Source organism: Musca domestica, unplaced genomic scaffold (genome assembly GCF_030504385.1).
Source record: "Musca domestica strain aabys unplaced genomic scaffold, Musca_domestica.polishedcontigs.V.1.1 42, whole genome shotgun sequence".
Lineage (NCBI taxonomy): Eukaryota > Metazoa > Arthropoda > Insecta > Diptera > Muscidae > Musca > Musca domestica.
Genome location: NW_026712329.1, coordinates 6062297 through 6085701, shown reverse-complemented (window position 1 = coordinate 6085701; position 23405 = coordinate 6062297). Strand labels below are relative to the sequence as shown.

The window sequence follows — 23405 nt, the reverse complement described above, 5'->3', positions numbered from 1 at the left end:
TGTTGTATAGTGTAATTAGTACATCTAAGTTAAGTCGATTTTAAATGAAAAAAATTAATGTAAAAAATTACTTTAATTTTGATACTCCAAAAAATTTGTAAATCACACATAACAAAAGTGAACGGAAATATTAATTCCCCATCCATGGAACCATCTATCTAACGAAGTTTCCCTCAATCTGTAGTAACCATCTCTATAACATCAAATAATTCTGGGTGTTGTTCTTCTGGCTATATGCAAATCATGACGTCTTGCACCAGTTTCCTTTGTATCAAAAATTTAATATCACATATTTGATATGCAACACTTTTTTGTCCGGCCTAAATGTATGCTATGCTGCCACTGCCTGCCATATGGTATTTGTTGCAACTCCAATGAAAAAACGCAGGTCTAATTGCAAACAAATTTGCATAGCTTTACTCTTAGGCAGCGGTATTTACAGTGAGTGGTGGAGCGTGTTAGAAATTTAGCAATGAGAAAATAAAACACTCAAGAGAGAAAAAGACAGAGGAGAGAGAGAGGGAATGATTCACATATAGATAAGGCGCAGAAGTCTTGTACGACAAACTGTGTGAAAGTTATCAACATTGCGTAGTATAACAGTTTCGAATTGTGGTGTTATCCTTAGGGCTGCCATGGAGAGCAACATATGGTAGCGTATGCCCGAAACCCAATGGGAACATTCAGTCTTTCTGCAACAAACGAGCGCATTACAACGGTCAGTGTGAAACAAGAGGACGAAAGAAAAAAAGAAAAAAAAAAAAAAAAAAAACGACGACGACGACGACGCTGTTGTAAAGCCGCTAAATACCCGGCGCGTAGAAAACAATAACAAATACAAATCTGGAACCCAAAAAAAAATAATAAATAAAGTTCTAAAAGAACAACAAAAATATATATGTATGTCTGCCAGTTTATCTGGAATATCTAATAATTTGTGCAGCGGATTGAATGAAAGAAATGAAAATTTTATGAAGAAAAACTAATTTACAAAACAAAAATTTCATGACGACAACAATGAGGATAATGAAAATTACAACTCTGTTTTCAATATAAAACAAAAGAAAACAATAACAAAACACCAACAAAAACAAAATTAAGCAACAAACAGCCACGACAACGAACGTAGTACGACTGAGTTTCAACTGCTGCGGCTGCAGTTTACGGTGACGGTTTCGGCATTTCGTGTCAAATGTTGTTGTTGTTGCTGCTGCTTTGCTGCCGATATTTGGGTTAGGGGCCAGCCAACGACAGAGGAAATAAATAGTCTCGCGCCCATACCCCAGTCCCTCGTGGATCAAAGTTAAAAATTGTTAATAACCAAAAAAACAAAGAAAAATATTAATAATAATAATAACCATGCGATAAAATTAAAAAAAATGTTGAAACATGATGCAAAGTGAATATAAAAATTAGAAAAATTCGAGAAAAAATTGTGACATACTTTTAGGCCCCATTGAAAAATTTTGCCTACTTTTTTGGGGAGTTCCGGCTGTTGCAGATATATTTTACAGTTCATCGACTCCTACCACCTATGCTGTCATCCTCATCCCCTTTGCACATTTGCAACAACGACGGCAATCTCCAGCTGAAGAAAAAAGTAAATATATTTATTTATTTTCGCAATACCCTTAAATGGCTTTCAGGCTTAGTGGGCGACAATAAACTACAGAAGACAAACACGAACATTGTAATTTGATGACCTTTCCGTGTGTTATTCTTTTTTCTGATTTCATTTTTGTCTTTCGTTTTCAGCACGTAATGTATGACATCAGAGATTTGTAATATTTCACATTTTTACTATACATGTAGTATAATTTTTGGCCATCCCAAAATCTTTGTTGGCAGTGTGGCTCCACTGATTTTGCTGTTGCTGTTGTTGCTACAGCTCTCTCTCTTCCTTTCTTACGTTCTTTCTCACACTGCACACGGTCAATGACATTTGAACTCAACAATTTGTGCAAAAGATTTTGATATCTTCTTGCCTTACACAGTATAAAATTAGGCTTTGTTTGTTTTTCTGTCATATGCTGGGGATGGTGAGGAGGAAGATGGTTCGGCAATTGTATCATCTTTTATTTTTGGTAAAAGCAGAGAAGCAAAAGTGTGACTACTTTTAGGCGTTGCTTAATCTACTGAACAATAAATGAGCGGAGAAAGTTGAAATGAGTGGGATATGACACTTTCGGAAAAAGAGCAAATAAAGTGAGCTGCAATAAGATCATTGAATAAAATCTACGTTAGGTAATTTTTTTTAATTGAAAACTTTTTTCTGGGATTGGGCAAAATGTAGGCCTACTCTATTTTCGTTGTCAAATTACAGACAAATTTCGTTAGTTACCGAAACTTTGAGCAAAATTAAAATGAAATTAATTTTGTTAATATATTTAATTGTCGTGTATTCTGTATATAATTAGTTACAGAATTACACTAAAGATTAAATAGTACTTTTGTTTTGTACTGGATTTTTATATCCTCTAAATACAGGGTGAGATGAAAATAAACTTCAACAAACTTCAGCCTGCCTTCATTTTTAAGCCACTCGTCCAACAGCTATTAAAATTATTCCAGTGACAACTCATTATATTGTTTATAAGCGTACAAAAGCATTTTGGTGAGAATTTTCCAATAAAAAATTTATTCGTGATAGAATTCAAGCGTGATAGTGTGATTTCTTTATATTTAGCTGGAAAACCACAAGTGGCTATCGTTCGAGCACTCCAGCATTTAAATGTGAATAAATCTTTTGTATCTCGTACCATCGCTCGTTACCGTGATACTGGTAGCGTAGCCCAATGTCAAGCAAGTGGACGGAAGAAAACAGCAACATCAGCAGAAATGGTTCGAAAAGTAAAGAAGCGACTTGAGCGAAACCCGCGTCGCAGTGGCCAAAAATTGGCTCGTGAGCTGAACATATCGCATAGCCATTGAAATTCCAAAAAGTGCAAGAACTTACACCACAATAGAAAGAAACAAGTAAGCAAAGGCTACAGTCGAGCGGGGCCGACCGTTGAATACCCTACAACACTATAATAAACGATACAGTTTATATAGGCGAGATGCTCGAAAGAATTCCACAAGATATTGTGACAAATTATAAAAGAAAACCATCAGGTTTCGTTCTCTAATTTTCGAATAATAGCAACTTAAACTAATTTGCCCATTTCCAATTTATTGGTAAATGTTGCACGTAAATGGTCTTCCTAGATCTGGAACCAATATTTCCCAAAGACCTATAATCTCTCAGAAGTGGCAAAAGATTAACATTTATTATTGGTTTTTGACTGAAACGCATCTATATGAGATATAGACATTTGACTATATGTGTTAACGAAATAGTCAGAAGTGCGTCTTCCCTGTATTTGTGAATTCTCCAAAAAGTCTCTGGAATATACATTTTCGTATTTTGTCTACAAAAGTTGGCAAACTATTTCACAAATTGAATATTTTTGGATGACCATCCAAAACTGCTTGGCTTTTGCAATGTCCGGTAACCCCCTTTCAAATGTGCGTGAGGATCGGGCGATAATTACGACCTGCCGACAATTTTGCAGTTTTTTTGGTCCATTTCAACCCTTAAATATGTGGCGATCATCTCCAAAAAGAGTAGGCTTCTATTCTGACCCTTATCTTATCCCCATGCAAAATTTCGTAAGGATCGGGCCATAAATGCGATCTGTATATGATATCCTAACTACTTAGTTTTGTTAGCTGTAGAAATATTACCAAATGTTTAATTCAAAATGAAAATATGCCAAAACAAGTAAGCAAAGGCTATAGTCGTGCGGGGCCGACCATGTGATACCCTACAACACTACAATATGTTAGAGCCCCCCAAATCCATTTTGGCAGATTTCGCTTTTGAAATTATGTCACGGAGCACTGCCCAGATATTACTAGCATTTTGACCAGGGACATTTAACCAATATTTACGAACTTCGTCGTGCTGTTAGTTGTAGTGGTCCATTTTACAGATAAACATAATCCAATGGCCATACATAATGCTAGACTTCTTCCCTGTCCCTAACATTCTTCTCTGGCGTGTCGATTGGCTTCAATTGTGTGATTAGGAAATTTTCCCTGTTTTTGAATATTGTGCGATCATCTCCAAAAGCAAGAGGTCCATCTGTATTTCTAAATTTAGACTCATCTATATGATTTGCTTGTCTAGGATATTTGGCTATATTCGTCAACGAAATCAGCAAAAAAGACAGAAGTTCGCATTTTGTGCATTTCGGCTATCGCCTGTAAGTAATGTTGGTATTTTTCAGACCAAAGTAGTGGTTCATTCTACCCGCTGTCCTAAACTATAACTTCATGCGAGATTTCGTGTCCATTAGTTTCTATTTGTGACCTTCTGAGCCTAACCCTACCCTTTTCGTGAGGATCGGACGATAATTGCAATCTGTATATAATATCCCAAACCTGTGTTGTAAGGTGGAAAAATATTACAAAATGTATACCTTAATATTAGAAGTCAAAATGAAAAAATCGCATGCGATAAAAAAATGAAAAAATAAAAAAATGTCACAAAATACTACAAAATCTATATTAACATCATTTTTGACCTATTTTTATGCGATTTTTTTAGATTTTATACTTTTATGTTAAGAGCGCGTTCTGAATTGGCAAACTTTGTCAAAATCGGTCCAGCCAATCTTGAGATATAAGCATTCTATCTAACATTCCTTCCCTTTGTATATACATATTGTGTATATTTCGCTATATATATCCGATATATTTACAATCGGTATCTACGTAACGGTCAGAATTGACCTGTTCGTCTATTTATGATTTCGCCGGGACTAAAAATATTCGCGGTTTAATGGAAAATTGACTTTTATTTAACACAAATGTATAGTCTTTTTCACCCACTAAATAATACCCGATGACCATCAAAATTGGAAGGCTTCTGCCCAGCCCGAAGCTCTAGCCCCATGCTAATTTACGCGTCGATTGGTCCATAATTGCGACCTGTAGAGCAACTGCAAAATCAAGAAATTTTTCAGTTTTTGGTCCATTTCGACCCCTAAATATTATGCGATCATCTCCAAAAGAAATAGGGTTCTATTCTGACCTTAACCCCACCTCCATTCTAAATTTCGTGAAGATCGGGCCATAATTGCGACCTGTAGAGTGATTACAAATTAACATGGACAGACGGACAGACGGACAGACGGACAGACGGACAGACGGACGGACGGACATACATAGCTAGATCGACTCAGCTCGGCGAGCTAGGAAGATCCATATATACATTCCTATGTGGGAAACCAATATTTCGTGGTGTTACATAATTTTTGGCCCAATCAAACTTATAATACCCCCAACACATAGTGTTGTAGGGTATAAATATGACAAAATTGAAAAAATATGAAAAATTTTACAAAATCAATATTTTCATCTTTAGAGAGATATTTTTATGCGATTTTTTTGACTTTTTTTTCTTTCCTGCCAAGAGGCCATTCTGAATTAATGAGAACTGTCGAAATCAGTTCAGCCGTTCTCGATATATAAGAGATCTTTCAAGCATATCTTCTTTAATAGACATATATATCGCACATATTTTGCTATATATCCGATTTCTTGGATGTTAACATCAATGTAAAGGTCAGAAGTAACCTTGTCATGGCTTTGTGATTCGCGGTTTAATGAAAAATTTTGAATTTTTTCAACACAAAATATATGGTCTATTTTACCCGCTAAATATTATCCGATGACCACCCAAATTGGTAGACTTCTTCCCCACCCTAAACTCTAGCTACATGCGAAATTCCGCGTCGATTGGTCTATAATTGCGACCTGTATAGCTACTGCAAAATTTGAAATTTTTTCAGTATTTGGTCCATTTCAACCCCTAAACATTTGGCGATAATCTCAAAAAGAAATAGGGTTCTATTCTGGCCCGACCCCGACCTCCATTCCAAATTTCGTGAAGATCGGGCCATAATTGCGACCTGTAGAGTGATTACAAATTAACATGGACAGACGGACAGACGGACGGACGGACATACATAGCTAGATCGACTCAGCTCGGCGAGATAGGAAGATTCATATATACTTTCCTATATGGGAAACCAATATTTCGAGGTGTTACATAATTTTTGGGCCAATCAAAGTTATAATACCCCCAACACATAGTGTTGTAGGGTATAAATAGACTCAAAAAAGCTAAAGATTTGCTTCGCTTGGCCGAAATTGGTGAACTGCCGAATTTGGTTTTCTCCGATGAGTAAAAACATTCGATGTCCAACAGTTTTTAGACAAACAAAATGATCGTGTTTACTTGCCAAAGAGGTCAACTGAAACTGTGCACCTTCGGTTGGCCACCAGAACTCAAGCGCCGGTCATGGTGATGGTGTGGGCCACCATAACAGCCGATGGTCGCTCTCCGCACGTATTAATCGACGGTGGCATCAGAATAAAAGCCGAATATTATCGCGAAAATATATTAAAGCCTTGGGCACAAAAACATTTTGGCCGCATACTTTGGACATTCCAACAGGACTCAACATTATCGCACTCAGCACGCGGCACCCAAGAATGATTACATAATGAGGTTCCTCGCTTCATTTCGAGCGCACAATGGCCACCAAAATCTCCGGATACCAATCCGTTGGACTATTGTGTCTGGAGTATTTTGGAAAGCAAGGTTGGCACTAAAAAATACCAAAGTATCGATCACCTCAAGCAAGCGCTTCGCCAGGAATGGACCAAAATACCGCAGAGCAACATTCGGGCAGCGTGTGACGGTTTCATTGGCCGTTTGAAGGCCATAATTCGTGCCAAAGGTGACCAATTCGAACAAATATAAACTTATTCTAAAATTTGATGCTAATTCCGAAATTTTTTGCTTTCATTCAATAAAATTTAAAAAAAAAATCCTTTGCAAATCTGAAGCGCTAAAATGCTAATTTGATTTGAAAATATTTCTGAAAGCGTCAAAATACTTAAAATCTGCAGGTGAAGTGCCTAACAGAAAATAAATATTATTATTAAAGCTATGCGGGAAATAAGAACTACTAGGTCGGAAATTGCAGCACCAAATACAAAACGACGTGTGTCACATATTATCAAAGCTTGGCTCTGTATGAATAGTTCTCTACAAGGACGATTCCTAGATATTGGGAACACAAATTACTAATATACAGCAAAAGTGGTTTATAACTGTGACGAAAATCCTGAAAACAACTTATAATTGCCGGCACAGTTATATGTGGCCAATACCAATACGTGGACATACAAGACCCATTTTCAATACCAAATATTCTACTTCATTCCTCTGAAAGCTAAAGTTATTTTCACACATGGACTGATGGACGGACAGACATGGGTGGGGTCTAAAATAATATACATTAGACACTAAAACTAAGGACCAGCAACGCGGACTGGTCCAGCTAGATATGTATGCTTTAGCTTACAGGCAATGCAGACTGATAATTGCTAAATTTTTATAATTGGTTCTATTTCGATTCAAATGACTTCGGTTTGGATGTTTTTTTGCCTCGATTATACCAATTAAAATTTCCTTGTAGAGTTTTTTTTTACTTGTACAAGAAACTTATATTTATTCTATCCCATAAACCAAAAAAAAAAGGTTTTCTCCATCTCTAAAATTTGGCAACTGAATACTATCGAAAATATGACCTACTTTCTGGTCTTTAACATATACAAAGGTGGTCAGTGGCCTTTGAACTCTTTTTGTGGAAAAAATGTTTTTGGCTCATCACTGATGCTCTGTATCAAATATAGATAGGCAGCAGGCCTACCTACCACAGAAAACAGCCAACAACAAAAGGGTAGCACAACTATCTACGGTATAACCTGTATACTAGATGTCCACGTGGTGTAGTAGCTGTATGTCTGAATGTGTGCTTGTGTTTGTGAGTGGCCTAAAATTTAAAATTCACACAAAAAGGATTCAAAATCATATTGGCACAAAATTGTCTGACCACACCGTGGCGGGGATATTATAGAAATTAATTTACTCGGCTAAATCCGTTGTGGTGGTTCAACAGCCTACAAAAGGTAATTTTTAGAGGAAACAAGCTTCCAACACTTACACACACATATGCAACGAGATATTCAGCTTAAATAAAAAACACTAGAATGAAAAGGAGAAAAAAATAACTAAATTCAAAACAATGATTGTCAGTCCCTGGCTAGTGACCTGTCAGGCCAACCAAAAAAGCGTTCAACTATTTATTTTGTCCCCAACTAAGAAGCAAAAACTGGGGGTTCAAAAAATGTAGTTCGCCAGTAGCAATGAAAAAACAAAAATGAAACGGACAACCAAAACTGGAAATCCCCAAACGAAAACGAACGGAAATCCCCAAACCCCTGCCAGAAAAAAGAAGACCAAACCGGGCAGATATCCTTTGTCGTAACGAGAAAAAGAGTTAACAGCGTCATTGGTAGTCCCACAAAATTGTCTCCGCTTGATGTTGTCGTTGCTGTTGTTTTGGGAGACAATCTATTTTTTTTCATACTGCTGTTGTTGTTGTTGCTTGTTCTACCCGAAAATGTCTGTCTGCCGTAACATCGTTCGAAGTTAGAACTGCATCCGCATCCGCAAAATGTATAGCAACCAAATTTTTAAAATGGATACCATTGTGTGTGCCATGTGCCGATCTATGTGGATACACATGTGTGTTTGTGTGTGAGAAAATGCTTAACATAGAATGCTGCGTTTTTTTACTGGGGAAACAGAGAAAAGTTTTAGTGTTTGTGGGCCAGAGTGTTAAACTGCAGCTGTTATCTTTGTAACTGCAACAAAGTTCGTTTTGTTTTTTGTTTGGCACTTAAGCGTTTGTAGTTGCTGGTAAAAAACGAACGCACAACGTTCCAACAATTCTATATAATTTGAATATAATCAAAGAATAAAAAATACAACAACAGCCAAAACACTAACTAACTTTATATCTCGTTATCAAAAAGGATGTTGTTCTTTTGAACAGCGGATTTTTGGGGTGAATTTGAGAGTTGTGTACAGGAAAAATATACTGAAAGAGAAAAAAGTGTGAGAAATGAATTCAAAACATCTCTGTTTGCCTTTTACAAAACTATAAAGCCTATAAGTTATGGCTACGGAGAGTATATATCGTTTGATACAACCAAAATGTGGCTCATGAAAATAAAGGTTTTAATCTTGGGACGAAATATATTTTCTTTGTCTTCGAGGTTAATATTCTATTTGGTAAAATTTTTGTATTTTTACTGAACTCAGATTGTCTCCTGTGATGGGCAATATAAATTCACTACTTCTGTACTTCCCGCACAAAAATTCAAAATGTGGAAAATAAAAATGTCAAATGAAACGATGAGAGTATATTCCAAACATGGGACATTGTAAATTTAGGTAAGACTTAGATGTGGAAATGGCTCATTACTTCTAAATTTTAGAATTTTGAATAATAATAAACCTCGTAGAGTGACGTCATTGTTAGATTTTCCGCACTTACCGGAACAATTTGCAATAAACCCTATCAAAAACATATTGAGTAAATGAAGTTCTACAGTTTATATTTGCCACGAGACAGTTCATATTTAGACAGGACATATGTCAAAATAAAAAAGGCCTATTATCAATTTGTTCCTGTAACCCCCGAACAAAAGTTCAATAGTTTGATTAAAAATAATAATTTTATATACACATAAAATAAAGTTGTGTTAGTTTTATATTAGCTTATAACTCAAGAACTGCTGGTCTGATTTTAATGATCAGACAATTTTGGAATTGTCTTTTGGCAGAAAATAATAAAATCGCGTAAAAATTTTAATGGACTCCAATAGTGTCAAATAGGCTTTTATAAAAGCAACAATTGGTTTTATTTATCATATATTTTTGTTTCTTGTAAATATTAAAAAAAAATATTATTTTATTTGTTATTCAAAAAAATTCGCACACATATAGAAACTGTGTATACAGGGTGAGATAAAAAAAAACTGCAACCAACTTCAGACTGCTATCATTTCTAAGCCACTTGCGCGGCAGATGTTAAAATTATTCTAGTGACGGCCTTTATATTGTTTATAAGCGAACAAAAGCATTTTGGTTGGAATTATCCAGAAAAAAGTTATTTGTGAGATTTCTTTATATTTGGCTGGAAAACCACAAGTGGCTATAGTCAGAGCACTCCAACATTTAAATGCGAATAAATGTTTTGTGTCTTGCACCATCGCTCGTTAATGTGATACTGGTAGCGTAGCCCGATGTCAAGGAAGTGGACGGAAGAAAAAAGCAACATCAGCAGAAATGGTTCGAAAAGTGAAAAAGCGACTTTATCGAAACCCGCGTGGCAGTGGCCGAAAATTGCTTATGAGCTGACCATATCGCAATATTCCGTTCGGCAAATATTGAAAAATGATCTCGAGGTAAAACAATTGAAATTTTTAAAAAAATGTGCAAGAACTTACACTGCAATAGAAAGAAAGCAGACTCAAAAGAGCTGAAGAGTTATTTCGCTTGGGCCAAAATTTGTGAACTGCCGAATTTGTTTCTCTCCGATGAGAAAACATTCGTTGTCCAGCAGTTTGTAAATAAACAAAATTATCGTGTTTACCTGCCAAAGAGGTCAGCTGAAAATGTGCACCTTCGGTTGGCCACTAGAACTCAAGCGCCGGCCATGGTGATGTTGTGGGCAGCCATAAATGTCGATGGTCGCTCTTCGCCCGTATTAATCGACCGTGGCATAAGAATAAATGCCGAATATTATCGCGAAAATATTCTGGAGGGTGTATTAAAGCCTTGGGCACGTAAAAATTTTGGCCGCAGACCCTGGACATTCCAACAGGAGTCAGCTCCATCTGACTCAGCATTCGCCACCCAAGAATGGTTACCAAATGTGGTTCCTCGCTTCATTTCCAGCGCAAAATGGCCACCAAAGTCTCTCTAGAGATTTTGGAAAGAAAGGTTGGCACTATAAAATACCAAAGTGCCGATCACCTCAAGCAAGCGCTTCGTCGGAAATGGGTCAAAATACCGCAGAGCAACATTCGGGCAGCGTGTGACGGTTTCATTGGCCGTTTGAAGGCCATAGTTCGTGCCAAAGGTGACCAATTCGAAAAAACCTAAACTTATTCTAAAATTTGAAGCTATTTGCTATGTAAAATTTATGGCGTGTGACTTTCTTGAAGTTTTTTTTATCTCACCCTGTAAATATACAATTTCAGGATTTTATGCTCTGTAATTTGACAAGTTTAGACAAGATCTGTTCAGATTTGAACATACATTTATCTCTAATTTGATAATTGTCCATCCGATTTTATAGTTGAGCATTTAAATCAAGACATGCACTCCATACCAAGGATACATTTAATACAGATCGAGAGCCGAGACGTCACATACAACACAAATATAACTCATTTAAATTTAGTGGAAATCATTTAAGATATAATTTTCGTCTTTCAAACAGGTACCTTTAGAAAAAATCCAAATAAAAGACTTAAATATACATAAATATGTATGCACATCTATATATATAAAAATCAATTGTTGTTTGTTGGTAACGGAATCAGTTGAAAACGGCTGGACCGATTTGCATAATTTTTTGTACAAACGTTCGTCATACCACGAGTTAGGTTTTTAAAGAAAAAAATATTGACCACGCCCACTTTTACGCCCACTATCTTGATTTATCTAAAATCTTTATATTTGCCAGATAATGAAGATATCGGTTTGAAAATTATTACACGAGATACTGTTGACTTTCCCTCCAAACTTAGGAATTTATTTGGGCGCCAGGGAACTGACCACGCATACTTCTAATCTGTCTATACCCTGCAAGATTTTTTTCAACCAGTTGAAGAAATCGTTAGTTATAAATGCATTATTCCACAACTAACTATAAATTGGTTGAAAAGTCATCTGGAGATCAGAAGGTAATAAATCACAACTGGTTGATATTCAGATGACTTTTCAACCAATTTGAAGTTAGTTGTAGAATAATGCATTTACTAACTAACTTACCAGCGGGGCATTTTTCAACCAGTTGAGAAAATCGTTAGTTATAAATGCATTATTCTACAACTAACTTCAAATTGGTTGAAAAGTCATCTGGATATCAACCACTTCAAACACCAAAACGAAAATAAATTGCAAAAACAAAACACATATAAGAGAAAAAACAACCCTAAAAAACAAAGATGATTGGTTATATCAAACTACTTTGCAATAATTCGCATAATACATTTCCAAAATACTTCGATATAAATGCAACGTACAATAATACAAGCTAGTGCTGCTAACCTTAATACACAAGTACATATGCTTAGAAAAACAGTGCAGCCAGGATATCTGAAAATAGCACTCCTCTTTCAAATAGAAAATAAAGAATTTAATTAACAAAAAAAAAAAAAAAAAAATAAATAAATAAATAAAAAAATAAAAAAAGAAATTTTTGAACTTTTTTAACATATTTTTTAACTGACTAAAAATTGGCTTAAAAGTAATTGGTTTATAGTTAGTTTAAAAGTAACTAGTTTATATTTAGTTTCAAAGTAATGCAGGAATGGACAATTGTCCACTGCCTAGCTCATCCCCATGTTAAAATAGTTAGTTGGCGTAAAGGAAATAAGTCAAAAAAATAACTAGTTGTGGTTTTTTTTAAATTAATTTTAAATTAGTTTTAAACCAATTTATTTTCCTGCAGGGTATATATAAGAAAGTTGTGTTAGTTACTACGCTTATAACTCAAGAACCGCTGATCTGATTTTAACGATTTACACAAATTCGGAATTGTCTCTTGGCAGAAAAGGATAAAATCCAAAAAAAAAAAAAAAAAATCGCGTAAAAATGTGAAATTTTAAAATTTTAATTTTGACTTTTGAAGTGGACAATAGTAATGTTTTATTTTGCATGATTTTTTTTTTTCATTTTGACTTACTATTTCGGAATGTACATTTTTATGTTTTTTTTTTTTTTTTGAATTCTAATATGATGTGTAGTCTTTTTGGGTAGTAGAAAGCGACGAAAATTATGGAGTGGCGGAACTGAATAGATGACGTCAAAATAATTTAACGTGGTTAAACCAAAATTGCTGAAAAATCAAAAAAGAGCATATTGCACTGCAAAAACTCTAAAATAGGGAAAAACTGAGAACATTTTTTTCAATGGAATCAAACACCAAACTTCGTAAGGACCTTTAAATATTGGCTGTAAAAAACCAGCGAACAAGTTGAAGATTTTTTTCAATTTGTTTATTAGTTACTATGCTTATAACTCAAGAACATTTTGACGGATTTTCACAATTCATACAACTTCGGAATGGAATCTTGCAAAAAAAATGCGTAAAATATGCCAATAAAAATATAAAAGAAGAAATCCTTTTGGTGTGAAATTTTTTCAATTTAAAAACTTTATAAAAGTGTACATTTTTTATTGTTTTGAATTCTGAATGAATAATATCAAAAATGAAATAGTACGCAAAACGTTATGGGGCTCATTTCAACACGTGGACCTACCTACTTCTATCACATGTCAATAATCCGTCCATTGAGAACTAAATATGCAAAATTCATTGGGACTGCAATCAGTGCAATAAAGGGAAAAGGATTCGGGTTGATAAGAATACAACCCGATTTCAAGTATATCTTACATTTTAACCATATTTTCATACTAATTTCGGCAAATTTGGGAAGAAACCATCTATGCAAAAACTGATCACGTTTTGTATAACCAACATATGATTTAAGGAACAGGACATTTGTTTAATCGTCTTTGAATTATTCTATGATAAAAGATATGGAAATTATGGGGTCTCCAACGCGCAATTTCAATGACAAATAATTCATATTACTTTAAAAACAAGTAAAAAAAAATTAGGTTCGGCCGGGCAGAATTATTACTATCATCCATCTGAGGGTAAAGGAAACATATTTATATATAAAAGTATCTAAATTCAAGCGTGTTTTACTTTAAACTTCATATACCAGTAAGACTGTTTGGATAATGCAGTTAACTTATCAAAAGCCATAAAGTGAATGGGCCGTTATATGGGGCCATACTAAAACGGGTACCTCTGTGGACAATTTTATACTTCAAGGATTGTGATTTATCAAACCTTCTAAAATACCAAATTTGAAACAATTATACGCGTAAATGTGTGGATTATCAACATACCCAATATAGGTAGGTATCGTTATATGTGTTAGACAAATCCGAGGGGAAATGTGTCAAAAATCATCAAAATACTGAATTTCGAGAGATACCGTTATATGGGAACTATACTAAAACGTGAACCGATAGATCATTTTCAATACCAACCATCCTATACACAATACAAATTTTTCAGTTAAATTTTGACGCTAAAATTTAAACAAACAGACATACAGACGGACAAATCGACATAGAGTTTTATGCTGATTATGAATATATGTGCATATTTAACGGGTTCTATGACGAACTTTTAGTGATGTTACAAATGGAATGAAAAGTTAATATACCCTCCCTTCCAAGGTGGATGATATAATAGCATTAAAGAATAAAATTACGGGCCGGCAACGCGGACCGGGCCAGCTAGTTTTGAAATAAAATTTACAATTTCTTTAGATTCTCTCTATATCCGGCCACAAATAATTCACTACTTTTGGCAAGCAGAATCGTCCATTCAAAATTATGACTGCACACAATTGCTAAATCTTATTTTTATGTTTTGTGAAATGGGCTTTCACGGCATCCTTTCGTTACTGAAAATGTTCTTGTCATTTCTCTGCTGTTGGTGTTCTTCTTCTGCTTCTATTTCTTTATGTGCTCCTTTGGTAATGCTAATGATTGTGGTGTTGGCAACTAACCACTAACTAGTTTCTACTGTTCCCTTTGCTGTAACTGACATATTTGTTGTTCTTGTAATACAGGCAACAGCAAAAAATGCATGTTTTGTAAGAGTTTTTGGGAAAAATTATGTTTTTCTGATTTAAGTTGTTAGGGTTTGCTATTTTGGGTTTCTTCTTCTTTTTGTTGTTTTTGTATGGTGTCGTTTTTGTTTCTTTTTTTACTTGGTATGCAACATAAAAGATAATGCCTCCACAGTACTGCAGCATCAGTCGCACTGGTTAAGTAGCTAACAGACGCTGTTCCTGTTGTTGTTGCTGATGTTGATGAGGACAACGATGATGGTGTTGGTGATAGTGCAGCAGTTGCTGACACACTTATTTTTTTATTTTCTTTCAGAAAAAACATAAAATGCACACAAGCAATATATAAGACAAAATTGTATATATGTACGCAAAAAGCTGTTGTCATAGGGAAATCATAAAAAAAAATTTTTTGACATAAAATTTTTGAAATACCGAAAAGATTACGAAAATTTGCGACTTTATGGTGGGTTTGGGGTCAATATGTACTTTTTGAGCTAAAATTTTGCTAACAAAGCTAAAATTATGAAATGGTTTTAAATCATATGACTCACGGTAGTAAGAACATCAATTAAAACAAGTAAATAGGGACACGCCGATATTTTTATACCCACCGCCATTTTGTTTATCAAAGTAAAATGAAAACAAGTTAAAAAGCAGTAAGTTCGGCCGGGCCGAACTTTTAATACCCTCCACCATTTGGAACGAATTTGGAAATTTTTAAAAAATAAAATCCTTAAAAAATTCTGTTAAATTTTAAAAATACCGAATATAGCCGTTATATTGGGGTCTATACGACGTGGACATACATATACATTGTTTGTCATAAGCCATTACCATATTCAAATTCGAAACTTGAAATAAACAGTGAATAATGTAGCTATAATCATCAACATATCGTATATAAGGAGGTGCCGTTATATCGGAGCTGTGCGAAGACCTGGACCAGCATAGACACTTTTCGGTAACAGGCTGTAGCATCCATTACGAACTTCAAATATCACATCTCAAACAATTTCGGTGGGTATTGTACCTAAAATCGTCAAAATACCGAATATAGGGAGGTACTGATATATGGGGCCTATACGAAGACCTGGACCCGCACAGACAATTTTCTGTCACAGACTGTAGTTTCCATAACGAACTTCAAATACCAATTTTGAAACTATTCTGGTGAATAATGTTGCTAAAATCATCAAAATACCGAATATAGGGAGGTACCGTTATATGGGGGCTATATGAAGACGTGGACCTGCACAGAAAATTTTCTGTCTTAGGGTGTAGTATCCATTTTGAACTTCAAATACCAAATCTGAAACAATTTCCGTGAATAATGTCGCTAAAGTCATCAAAATACCGAATATCGGGAGGTACCGTTATATGGGGGCTATACGAAGACGTGGACCTGCACAGACAATTTTCCGTCTTAGAGTGTAGTATCCATTTTGAACTTCAAATGCCAAATTTGAAACAATTCCCGTGAATAATGTCGCTAAAATCATCAAAATACCGAATATAGGGAGGCACCGTTATATTGGGGCTATACGAAGACGTGGACCTGCAAAGACAATTTTCTGTCTTAGGGTGTAGTATCCATTTGGAACTTCAAATACCAGATTTGAAACAATTGCCGTGAATAATGTCGCTAAAATCATGAAAATACCGAATATCGGGAGGTACCGTTATATGGGGGCTATACGAAGACATAGACTTGCACAAACAATTTTCTATCTTAGGGTGTAGTATCCATTTGGAACTTCAAATACCAAATTTGAAACAATTCCGGTGAATAACGTCGCTAAAATCATCAAAATACCGAATATAGGGAGGTACCGTTATATGGGGGCTATATGAAAACGTGGACCTACATGACCCATTTATAAACTTAACCTGCCTACTGGAAAAATAAACATGTGTGCAAAATTTTAGCCATCTATCTCAATTCATTCGAAAGATAGCGTGATTACAACAGACAGACAGACAGACGGACAGACAGACGGACATCGCTAAATCGACTTAGAATTTTACGTTGATCAAGAATATATATTCTTTGTTGAGTCTGATATGAGTATTTCGAAGAGTTACAAACGGAATGACAAAGTTAATATACCCTCCATAGTATGGTGGAGGGTATAAAAATTAAAGTAGTAGAATATGAATCCGTTTTCATTAAAATAAGAAAATAACCCAAATAGCGAAGCCTATACTATAATCTTATTTGGATGGAGGGCAGGAACTTGAAAAATACCGAAAATTGGAAGGTGCCGTTACCAATCCCATATCAATTGTCAGAATCGGTCCAGCCGTTCTTGAGTTATAAGCGATCTAACTAAAATCCCTTAAATTATAAATGATATTGTAGATATTTTGCTATATATGCGATATCTTGTATATGAGCATCAATGTAACGGTCAGAAGAGACATTTTTGTGATTTCGGCAGAATTAAAAATATCAGCGGTTAAGTAGAAATTTTTTTATTTGTTATATTAAAGATATGGTCTCTTTTACCCGCTAAATATTGCCCGATGACCAAAAAAAAAAAAGGTAGGCTGCTGACCAGCCCTAAACTCTAGCCTCATACAAAATTCCGACCTGTAGAGCAACTGCAAAATCAGGAAAATTTTCTAAATATTATGCGATCATATCCTAAAGCAATAGGGTTGCTAAATTTCGTCAGAATCGGACCTAACACATAGTGATGCAAGGTATAAAAAAGCATTCGCACCTTTGTGTCTGGTTCCTCCCCAGAAGGGTGTTAATTAATTTCTCACCCAAATTAGGACTTATGAAGATATAGTGATATGTCCAGTTTTATGGTAATTAGATACACTCTTCTCTTTCTGCGATATACAGATTTTTATAGTTCTGCTTAATTTATCATTTGTGGGGGTAAAAACGGACAAAACCTTTTTACTTCACTAGCTGACCTGGCAAACGTTGTCTTGCCTTATAATATCTGCATAGAGATACCTGTGACTCCTTCTCCTTCACTGAAGCATTCATTCTTATTTATATGCGATTTTAGCTTTTATTGAATATTACGGCATGAGCCATTATGTAAAGGGCAATACCAAAATGGGAGCCTATATAAACAACATTATACTACAAAAATTATAATCTTTTGCCAATCTTAATTAATATTAATAATTTTGTGGGTAAATGTGACTAGAATTATAAAAATACGAGATGTCGGTCTATATATCAGATTTCAACAAGTAAGCAAAAGCTATAGTCGTGCGGGGCCGACTATGTGATACCCTACAACACTACAATATGTTACAAGCCCCCTTATGTCAAAATCCATTTTGGAAGATTTCGCCTTTGAATTTATGTCACGGATAAATTTAATCTAATGGTCAACCAAAATACTAGACTTCTTCGATGTCCTTAACATTCTGCTCAGGCATGTCGATTGGCTTCAATTGTGTAATCAGGATTTTTTTTTCTGTTTTTGGATCATTTGAACCCCTAACTATTTTGCGATCATCTCCAAAAGCAAGAGGCCCCTCTGTATCTCCAAATTTAGACTCATCTACATGATTTGCTTGTCTACGATATTTGTATGGTGTTTTTTCACACAAAAGTAGTGGTCCATTCTACCCGCTGTTCTAAACTCTAACTTCATGCGAGATTTCGTGTCCTTTGGATTCTATTAGTGAATCTATTGGTCCATTTCAACCCCTAAATATATTGCGGACATCCTTGAAAACAATAGGCCTAACCCTTCTGAGCCTAACCCTACCTTTTTTCGTGAGGATAATTGCAATCTATATATAATAACCCCAACTTGTGTTGTAAAATGAAAAAATATTATAAAATGTATTCTTCAATATTATAAGTCAATATGAAAAATATCGCATGCCATAAAAAATATGAAAAAATAAAAAAAATTCACAAAATACTACAAAATCCATATTAACATCATTATTGACATCTTTATATGCGATTTTTTTAGATTTTATTCTTTTACGCCAAGAGCGCATTCTGAATTGACTAAATTTTTCAAAATCGGTCCAGCCATTCTTGAGGTATATGCATTTTAGCTAACATCCCCTTCCTTTGTATATATGTATTGTATATATTCCGCTGTATATATCCGATATATTTACTATCGGTATCTACGTAACGGTCAGAATTGACCTGTTCCTCTTTTTATGATTTTGCCGCGATTAAAAATATTCGCGGTTTAATGGAAATTCGACTTTTATTTAACATAAATGTTATGGCCCACTAAATATTACCCGATGACCATTAAAATTGGAAGGCTTCTGCCCAGCCCTAAGCTCTAGAACCATACCAACTTCCGCTTCGATTGGTGTATAATTGCGACCTGTAGAGCAGCTGCAAAATCAGGAATTTTTTCAGTTTTTCTGTCACTATCCCCACCTCCATTCTTAATTTCGTGAAGATCGGGCCATAATTACGACCTGTAGAGTGATTACAAATTAACATGCACAGACGGACAGACGGACGGACATCTTTTTATTGATTTTAATCTTTTTATTTTCTTGGCTTAATATGTCAACATTATTTGTTTATGTATGTGTTTTCTTTTCAATAACAAAAAAAATGTTCAGAAAATATTCAACTTTGGGTGCTTTCAAAATGTTTATTTCAACGTATGCATTGAAAAAATCTACAGTTTTTGTAACGAAATAAACCTTTAGAGATATATAGAACATGATTTTGAAAAGAAATGTTGACCTTTCATTCAGTTTTCGCGGTTTTCAATTATTTATTCAAAATAAATGCAACAAGTTGTTTGATTTTTTATTGTTTTGATACTAATTCTGACATTACAAGTCAAACAGGTAGACCTCTATAATTGCATTTTTTTCATAGTTGTACCAATAGAAGAAGTGTTTAAGTTTGACAATAATATAACGATGTAGGAAGTTTGGATCAAATCGGATACTCCCTTCGATAGGAATGGATAATCAATTGGTCATTCCGTAGACCTCATTAAGTTCATTTATTCATGATTAGAGCAAAAGTCTATATGGCCGTGTCTGTCCGTCTGTCTGTTAAAATCACGACAGATCTTTGAAATCTTAAATATGATTTAATATTGTTTCTAGGATGTTTGGTAGTGAAAATGAAATATATCGATCAACGTGTAGATATAGCTCGCATCTTTCGTTTCCACCTGAATTTCTGTATTTTGGAGGTCTTGCCTAACCAAATCAGATATAATTTCACAGTTTGGGTTCTCTGTGCGCAAATTTACCAATTGCCAAAAATATTCAATAGCACCCATATAAAGTGTAATATAGCACCCATATAACGGGCTTTACATTTTCGGTACTTTAGATAAAGTCCGCTGTTATGTGTCATTTCGGTTTTATAGAGGGTAGTTTAACTCCATGGAAAGAATATCCAATGTAGGTCCATTGTTTGCCACAGCCTTCTGATTTTCTGTGTTGTGAACGTGGTGGCCTAGATATCAAACAAAATCTGCTGAAATTAAATATTTCGGTACCTTTGTAGGTAGATGAAATATTCAATATTAGTATAATAATATCTCCAAATTTTAAGGGATAGTTAGGATTGCTGTAGGCCTATTTTGTAACTTTTATCGTATTTTGTTATTGTTTATTTAATAAACAACTTTTGTTGTTTGCAGTAACGATAATAATGTTCTGTAAAGATGTTGATAAATTATCGATAAACTTCCAAAGATTTCAAATCCAATATTAAAAATGTTTGTCAACAAAATAACAACCACAATTTTTCTATTGTTTTTATAACAACGAGAACAACAATTGTGGCCCAATTTAATTTCGTTTTTACTTACTGGTCCTAAAATTAGAAGACTTTCAAAGATTTTTTATATATACATTTTTATTATTCTTTGGGTAGTTTTTCTCCGATAATTCACATGCCAGACCATCATCAACTGGCAATTTCATTCTGTCAACACCAGTTCGGTTCTCATTTACCTTGCAACTCATATGAAACTACTCCAAAGAAAAAAAAAACGACAAATATACAATTTGAAAACATACATACACATGCACACTCAACAAATATTGACAAGGATATGTCATAAGCCATACGACATATGCCGCGGCGGTTTGGGGGCTTGTTCATCATTTGTCTGTCGTTTTGTTTTGTTTCGTTTTTTTTTTTTGGTTTTCGATTTCTGCGTTTTATTTCCTTTGCTAGTGTGGTGGCATCACGGTCTATTGAAAACTCAAACTCTACACAAAGAAGAAGAGGAAGAAGAAGAGGAAGAAGAAGAGGAAGAAGAAGAGGAATTGACAAGTGCATATGAAGGCAACAAGGAATGACATGGAAATTGTTCAATTGAAAGGTCAATTTGTTTTGGTTTTGAAAATTCGTATCGTATACTTTGTGGTGATGGTGGTGGTGGTAGTAACAAATTTAACCTTAGAAAAAGTTGAGAGAAAATGAGCGTTTTTTACAGCACTTAATTTAAGGATATGGACGGAATGTGTTTGTGGCGCCCGACGGTATATGAATGTGCTATTATTGACTGACTAAGATTTTAGAAAGCTATTGTTAAGGATAATTAGTGGGATTATAAGTTTGATTGGTGTTAAGAGGCCTAATATCTTATTTTTATTTTTATATATGAATCAATCAATTGAATCTGAAGGTTAATATCAATGAAAATTCTAGGCTTCTATTACCTTTTAAGAATTGAAATGGTTTATGTTATTAGCCACTTTACTTAAATACTCATTAAATTTTCACCAAGATTTCCTAAAAGAATACATTGAAGAGAAAATATTGAAAGAGAAAATATTGAAATGAAGAGAAGATATATTATAATATAAGAAGCCTACACAAACGTATATCCAATATCTTATCCGTGCACAAATGTTCTTAACATGTTGACGTGACTATTCATATTCTGTTTACAGTTCTCTTCAATTCGAACATACACATACATAAATATAGACATGAATGTATGTATATTTACAAGAAATTTACTTGAGAGCTTGTATTGAAAACCCATTCGGCCAACGAAAGCTTAAAATGACGTGAATATCTGATTTTAGATTTTCCACAGCTATTCATCGATTTTATATTTTCTAATTTGGCTATTTGGGGTTTGGCCATCCAAACTGACAACATATTGTGTCTTTATTGGCCCATTGAGATATCGATTTTTAAATTGTCAGTTTATGGATATATTTTGACGTAAGACACAATGTGTAATGGGTGATAACGAAAATTGAGTGCTTTGAGAACATAAATGAGAAACCATTAATTAAGAAACAATCTTTAACAAGTAAGGTACAAGGTATAAAGTAATAATCGGGCAGGCCAAAAATTTAATACCTTACACCATTATAATTTGCGGAAAAGAATTGGTAGATCTAAAACCAATTTGACTAAATTTTGGGATTCATAATTTTAATACTAAACCAGTAAAGAAAGGTCAAAACTGGGGCGGGGCCGACTTTATTGTACTCAACACTACTATGCACCACCGTAAGAAATAAACGTTTTTATGGGGAATTTATGAGAATTAAATCAAACCAACTAGAATAGTTTTTGAATGCGGATTATGGCTTTAAAGCAGTTATAATTTAAAGTCGAAAGGAAGAAATATATAGGAGGTATATCCCATTCGGTATCGATGAATTCGATCCGATATTCATCATAATCCATTCTATTTGAGCTGATATTATACTTTTTAGGCACAATAAAAGTGACATCGGATGATCGGATATAAATGGCACAAATAGATGGCACAAAATATCTTTTTTTTAAATATTATTTTACGGGTGTGAGGGTCTTAAATATAAAATCGGATGAAACATATATACAAGGTGGCGCAAAGGCAATCCTGTAAATTTTACGATTGACACTTAATGTTTTAATTAATGTTAAGATATGTTTTGACATTTTTGTAGTAAACACATGGTGATTCTTTAATAATCGGTCGGTGACTTGGATTAAGGTTTGAAGATGTTTCCGTACAAAGTCCAGATGGTGCATTGCCTGTTAGCTGCTGACCGCCAATAGCGTCTAACATACGCTCAAACTATTCATAATTACAACCAAGAAGAAGATGATTTTTCATCAAAAATTATAATGAGTGATGAGGCCCATTTCCAAGATCATCTACTTCTTTTTGAGGCAACTTGATTAGTTGGGATTGGAAAACATGTGGCAAAAGGACGGTGCAACGGCATACACTGCACATGCTGCAATCGATATGCTGAAGGATGAATTTCCCGGGGGCCTAATCTCCTGTCTTGGCGACTAGCACTGGCTATCAAGATCTCCTGATTTGACCGCTCCCGACTTTTGAAGTTGGGATTTTTGAAGTTGCAGGTTTATGTCAACAAGCCTCAGACTCTTTCAGCTCTCAAAGACAATATCCATCAAGAATGTGAGGACCTATCGCCGGAAATGTTGGCCAAAGTGATGGAAAATGCCATAAAAGGGCCCAAATGACAATAAACAGTGGCTGCGGCCATTTACATGACATCATATTATCGACTTGATGTAAAAAAACTAAAAGAACAAATACAAATACGTCACAAGAAGAATCAAAGTTTTTCATTCTTTTTTT

The 23405-nt window shown here is 34.7% G+C and overlaps 1 protein-coding gene across 2 annotated transcripts in view; it reads left to right on the top strand.

Annotated features, from left to right (window-relative positions):
- The first annotated feature begins 695 nt into the window (after positions 1-695).
- The window catches only part of LOC101898795 (sodium/calcium exchanger 3-like), a 391897-nt gene continuing 369187 nt past the window's right edge, over positions 696-23405 (top strand). For both annotated transcript variants that reach the window (XM_059127081.1, XM_059127086.1), the window contains exon 1: positions 696-1600. The gene's annotated coding sequence lies outside the window, so the exon portion shown is untranslated. The remainder of the gene's footprint in view (positions 1601-23405) is intronic.